This window comes from Phyllobates terribilis, unplaced genomic scaffold, assembly GCF_046119375.1.
Source record: "Phyllobates terribilis strain yellow unplaced genomic scaffold, ASM4611937v1 Scaffold_168__1_contigs__length_4147262, whole genome shotgun sequence".
NCBI classification, from domain to species: domain Eukaryota; kingdom Metazoa; phylum Chordata; class Amphibia; order Anura; family Dendrobatidae; genus Phyllobates; species Phyllobates terribilis.
In genome coordinates this window covers 758342-764341 of record NW_027362928.1, presented here as the reverse complement: position 1 = coordinate 764341, position 6000 = coordinate 758342, and the positions used below count along the sequence as shown (strand labels likewise).

The 6000-nt window shown below is 44.9% G+C and overlaps 5 non-coding genes across 5 annotated transcripts; all 5 read left to right on the top strand.

Annotated features, from left to right (window-relative positions):
- The first annotated feature begins 519 nt into the window (after window positions 1-519).
- Window positions 520-710, top strand: LOC141207976 (U2 spliceosomal RNA). Its single transcript, XR_012278248.1, has one exon. It is a non-coding gene; the product is annotated as a U2 spliceosomal RNA (small nuclear RNA).
- Window positions 711-1825: 1115 nt separating this feature from the next.
- Window positions 1826-2016, top strand: LOC141207975 (U2 spliceosomal RNA). Its single transcript, XR_012278247.1, has one exon. It is a non-coding gene; the product is annotated as a U2 spliceosomal RNA (small nuclear RNA).
- Window positions 2017-3131: 1115 nt separating this feature from the next.
- On the top strand, window positions 3132-3322 carry LOC141207974 (U2 spliceosomal RNA). The gene has a single exon (XR_012278246.1). It is a non-coding gene; the product is annotated as a U2 spliceosomal RNA (small nuclear RNA).
- Window positions 3323-4437: 1115 nt separating this feature from the next.
- Window positions 4438-4628, top strand: LOC141207973 (U2 spliceosomal RNA). The gene has a single exon (XR_012278245.1). It is a non-coding gene; the product is annotated as a U2 spliceosomal RNA (small nuclear RNA).
- A 1118-nt stretch (window positions 4629-5746) lies between these two features.
- LOC141207972 (U2 spliceosomal RNA) lies at window positions 5747-5937 on the top strand. The gene has a single exon (XR_012278244.1). It is a non-coding gene; the product is annotated as a U2 spliceosomal RNA (small nuclear RNA).
- Window positions 5938-6000: the final 63 nt, after the last annotated feature.

Genomic DNA, 6000 nt, shown 5'->3' with positions numbered 1-6000 from the left:
GATAGATAGAAACATGTCAGTCACATATATATGAAGTACAGTGATAGTGTTGGTTACTGTACTTGTCATTTAGTATTAAAATAAAGGATTTATTATTAAAAAAATTGGCGTGGGGTTCCCCTTAATTTTAGGCTCTAGCGGAGGTTAAGCAGACGGCTGGGGCAGATGTTTGAAGCCTGGGAAGGGGGTAATACCCACGGAGCTTCCCAGGCTACTAATATCAGCCCCCAGCTGAATACATAGCCTTTACTAGCTATTAAAATGGGGGACCCCCCAAAAAAAATGACGTGGGGTCCCCCCTAATTTAATAGCTAGCAAAGGCTAGGCAGACAGCTGGGGGCTGATATTAATAGCCCAGGAAGGGAGCCATGAATATTGGCCCCCTCCCAGGCTAGAAACACCAGCCGTCAGCCGCCCCAGAAATGGCGCATTCATAGGATGCGCCAATTCTGGCACTTAGCCACAAATGGACTTTTCAGGATCCTTGGGTGGCTCCGTAGTTTGAAACCAATTCTGGTTATCGCTTCTCGGCCTTTTGGCTAAGATCAAGTGTAGTATCTGTTCTTATCAGTTTAATATCTGATACGTCCCCTATCTGGGGACCATATATTAAATGGATTTTTAGAACAGGGAGATGGAAAAAGAGCTTGCTCTGTCCACTCCACGCATTGACCTGGTATTGCAGTATCTCCAGGACCGGTGCACCCCTTCTTTAATGCAGTTTCTAAAATCAGAAAGAATTGAATTCAATGTTTTTTGTTCATTTTGCTTGTTTGTCGGATTTTGGGATGGACTCTTTGGCTTTGCTTTTCTTCTCCTCATTGGATTTTTCATGTTCAAAGTTGCAGAAGCCAGATTACAAGCTCATTTTGGTTCAACTTCAGCAACTGTGCATTGCATTGCCATGTAATGTGATGCAATGCTATCTTTCTAGCTCTCCCTTTTTACTTCCTTTTGGATAAACAGACATATTAGGCAAGCATTTTGGAGCTTTCACCTAAATAACTACAGGTGGTGAGATAAGCTGCACAATATAATTGACCTTTCAGTATATTGTTGCACACACACCATCTATTTAGCAAATGCCCTTGTTATCAACAGCAGCCTTTTAAACTCACCTGAGCTAACAGGTATGTGCGCTGGTTACTCTGCTGCGCTTAAAATTTCTTTTTTGGTTTGCTACAATGCCTTTTCTGAAACGTTGTCTCCCTCTGCTGGAACACTGACTTCTTTCATTTAATGCCTGCAGACTATAAAAGAGAACCCAACCCAAAAAGTTTGGTTGATTAGTCTGTGGCATTCTGTTAAACTGTTGCTTATGGCGGTCTCTGTGAGCTTCTCAGCGACATTCAGCCAGCCAGGTATCCTGCCTGCAGTAGATGGAATGTGGCAATGGAACGCTGGCTGCGCGTGTCATAATAGGCTCTGAGCCTTTATATACCTGTGCACAGCAGCAGCCACCTTCAGTCTGCTGCTGGACAGCCAGCAGCAGCAGCAGCAGGAGAGGTATGTAATCAGGAGCCCTCCTGCTAAGGGTAGACAGCTGCTCGTTCCACCCCACCCCCCGCCTTAATTGGTTCTCCTCCCTTCCAACGGTGTTGAGGCGGGTGGGAACAGCAGGGGGTGAAGGTGCTGTGTTTAAAGAGGTGGAGTTATGCAGATCTAAAACGCGTGGATTGCAGCAGCAGCAAGCCGAAAAGTGCAGGCATGTAAGGGATCTAGAGGTTGACAACATGTCTTCTTAACGGGAGTCCAGGAGCTCATCTCCACAAATGGACTTTTCAGGATCCTTGGGTGGCTCTGTAGTTTGAAACCAATTCTGGTTATCGCTTCTCGGCCTTTTGGCTAAGATCAAGTGTAGTATCTGTTCTTATCAGTTTAATATCTGATACGTCCCCTATCTGGGGACCATATATTAAATGGATTTTTAGAACAGGGAGATGGAAAAAGAGCTTGCTCTGTCCACTCCACGCATTGACCTGGTATTGCAGTATCTCCAGGACCGGTGCACCCCTTCTTTAATGCAGTTTCTAAAATCAGAAAGAATTGAATTCAATGTTTTTTGTTCATTTTGCTTGTTTGTCGGATTTTGGGATGGACTCTTTGGCTTTGCTTTTCTTCTCCTCATTGGATTTTTCATGTTCAAAGTTGCAGAAGCCAGATTACAAGCTCATTTTGGTTCAACTTCAGCAACTGTGCATTGCATTGCCATGTAATGTGATGCAATGCTATCTTTCTAGCTCTCCCTTTTTACTTCCTTTTGGATAAACAGACATATTAGGCAAGCATTTTGGAGCTTTCACCTAAATAACTACAGGTGGTGAGATAAGCTGCACAATATAATTGACCTTTCAGTATATTGTTGCACACACACCATCTATTTAGCAAATGCCCTTGTTATCAACAGCAGCCTTTTAAACTCACCTGAGCTAACAGGTATGTGCGCTGGTTACTCTGCTGCGCTTAAAATTTCTTTTTTGGTTTGCTACAATGCCTTTTCTGAAACGTTGTCTCCCTCTGCTGGAACACTGACTTCTTTCATTTAATGCCTGCAGACTATAAAAGAGAACCCAACCCAAAAAGTTTGGTTGATTAGTCTGTGGCATTCTGTTAAACTGTTGCTTATGGCGGTCTCTGTGAGCTTCTCAGCGACATTCAGCCAGCCAGGTATCCTGCCTGCAGTAGATGGAATGTGGCAATGGAACGCTGGCTGCGCGTGTCATAATAGGCTCTGAGCCTTTATATACCTGTGCACAGCAGCAGCCACCTTCAGTCTGCTGCTGGACAGCCAGCAGCAGCAGCAGCAGGAGAGGTATGTAATCAGGAGCCCTCCTGCTAAGGGTAGACAGCTGCTCGTTCCACCCCACCCCCCGCCTTAATTGGTTCTCCTCCCTTCCAACGGTGTTGAGGCGGGTGGGAACAGCAGGGGGTGAAGGTGCTGTGTTTAAAGAGGTGGAGTTATGCAGATCTAAAACGCGTGGATTGCAGCAGCAGCAAGCCGAAAAGTGCAGGCATGTAAGGGATCTAGAGGTTGACAACATGTCTTCTTAACGGGAGTCCAGGAGCTCATCTCCACAAATGGACTTTTCAGGATCCTTGGGTGGCTCCGTAGTTTGAAACCAATTCTGGTTATCGCTTCTCGGCCTTTTGGCTAAGATCAAGTGTAGTATCTGTTCTTATCAGTTTAATATCTGATACGTCCCCTATCTGGGGACCATATATTAAATGGATTTTTAGAACAGGGAGATGGAAAAAGAGCTTGCTCTGTCCACTCCACGCATTGACCTGGTATTGCAGTATCTCCAGGACCGGTGCACCCCTTCTTTAATGCAGTTTCTAAAATCAGAAAGAATTGAATTCAATGTTTTTTGTTCATTTTGCTTGTTTGTCGGATTTTGGGATGGACTCTTTGGCTTTGCTTTTCTTCTCCTCATTGGATTTTTCATGTTCAAAGTTGCAGAAGCCAGATTACAAGCTCATTTTGGTTCAACTTCAGCAACTGTGCATTGCATTGCCATGTAATGTGATGCAATGCTATCTTTCTAGCTCTCCCTTTTTACTTCCTTTTGGATAAACAGACATATTAGGCAAGCATTTTGGAGCTTTCACCTAAATAACTACAGGTGGTGAGATAAGCTGCACAATATAATTGACCTTTCAGTATATTGTTGCACACACACCATCTATTTAGCAAATGCCCTTGTTATCAACAGCAGCCTTTTAAACTCACCTGAGCTAACAGGTATGTGCGCTGGTTACTCTGCTGCGCTTAAAATTTCTTTTTTGGTTTGCTACAATGCCTTTTCTGAAACGTTGTCTCCCTCTGCTGGAACACTGACTTCTTTCATTTAATGCCTGCAGACTATAAAAGAGAACCCAACCCAAAAAGTTTGGTTGATTAGTCTGTGGCATTCTGTTAAACTGTTGCTTATGGCGGTCTCTGTGAGCTTCTCAGCGACATTCAGCCAGCCAGGTATCCTGCCTGCAGTAGATGGAATGTGGCAATGGAACGCTGGCTGCGCGTGTCATAATAGGCTCTGAGCCTTTATATACCTGTGCACAGCAGCAGCCACCTTCAGTCTGCTGCTGGACAGCCAGCAGCAGCAGCAGCAGGAGAGGTATGTAATCAGGAGCCCTCCTGCTAAGGGTAGACAGCTGCTCGTTCCACCCCACCCCCCGCCTTAATTGGTTCTCCTCCCTTCCAACGGTGTTGAGGCGGGTGGGAACAGCAGGGGGTGAAGGTGCTGTGTTTAAAGAGGTGGAGTTATGCAGATCTAAAACGCGTGGATTGCAGCAGCAGCAAGCCGAAAAGTGCAGGCATGTAAGGGATCTAGAGGTTGACAACATGTCTTCTTAACGGGAGTCCAGGAGCTCATCTCCACAAATGGACTTTTCAGGATCCTTGGGTGGCTCCGTAGTTTGAAACCAATTCTGGTTATCGCTTCTCGGCCTTTTGGCTAAGATCAAGTGTAGTATCTGTTCTTATCAGTTTAATATCTGATACGTCCCCTATCTGGGGACCATATATTAAATGGATTTTTAGAACAGGGAGATGGAAAAAGAGCTTGCTCTGTCCACTCCACGCATTGACCTGGTATTGCAGTATCTCCAGGACCGGTGCACCCCTTCTTTAATGCAGTTTCTAAAATCAGAAAGAATTGAATTCAATGTTTTTTGTTCATTTTGCTTGTTTGTCGGATTTTGGGATGGACTCTTTGGCTTTGCTTTTCTTCTCCTCATTGGATTTTTCATGTTCAAAGTTGCAGAAGCCAGATTACAAGCTCATTTTGGTTCAACTTCAGCAACTGTGCATTGCATTGCCATGTAATGTGATGCAATGCTATCTTTCTAGCTCTCCCTTTTTACTTCCTTTTGGATAAACAGACATATTAGGCAAGCATTTTGGAGCTTTCACCTAAATAACTACAGGTGGTGAGATAAGCTGCACAATATAATTGACCTTTCAGTATATTGTTGCACACACACCATCTATTTAGCAAATGCCCTTGTTATCAACAGCAGCCTTTTAAACTCACCTGAGCTAACAGGTATGTGCGCTGGTTACTCTGCTGTGCTTAAAATTTCTTTTTTGGTTTGCTACAATGCCTTTTCTGAAATGTTGTCTCCCTCTGCTGGAACACTGACTTCTTTCATTTAATGCCTGCAGACTATAAAAGAGAACCCAACCCAAAAAGTTTGGTTGATTAGTCTGTGGCATTCTGTTAAACTGTTGCTTATGGCGGTCTCTGTGAGCTTCTCAGCGACATTCAGCCAGCCAGGTATCCTGCCTGCAGTAGATGGAATGTGGCAATGGAACGCTGGCTGCGCGTGTCATAATAGGCTCTGAGCCTTTATATACCTGTGCACAGCAGCAGCCACCTTCAGTCTGCTGCTGGACAGCCAGCAGCAGCAGCAGCAGCAGGAGAGGTATGTAATCAGGAGCCCTCCTGCTAAGGGTAAACAGCTGCTCGTTCCACCCCACCCCCCGCCTTAATTGGTTCTCCTCCCTTCCAACGGTGTTGAGGCGGGTGGGAACAGCAGGGGGTGAAGGTGCTGTGTTTAAAGAGGTGGAGTTATGCAGATCTAAAACGCGTGGATTGCAGCAGCAGCAAGCCGAAAAGTGCAGGCATGTAAGGGATCTAGAGGTTGACAACATGTCTTCTTAACGGGAGTCCAGGAGCTCATCTCCACAAATGGACTTTTCAGGATCCTTGGGTGGCTCCGTAGTTTGAAACCAATTCTGGTTATCGCTTCTCGGCCTTTTGGCTAAGATCAAGTGTAGTATCTGTTCTTATCAGTTTAATATCTGATACGTCCCCTATCTGGGGACCATATATTAAATGGATTTTTAGAACAGGGAGATGGAAAAAGAGCTTGCTCTGTCCACTCCACGCATTGACCTGGTATTGCAGTATCTCCAGGACCGGTGCACCCCTTCTTTAATGCAGTTTCTAAAATCAGAAAGAATTGAATTCAATGTTTTTTGTTCATTTTGCTTGT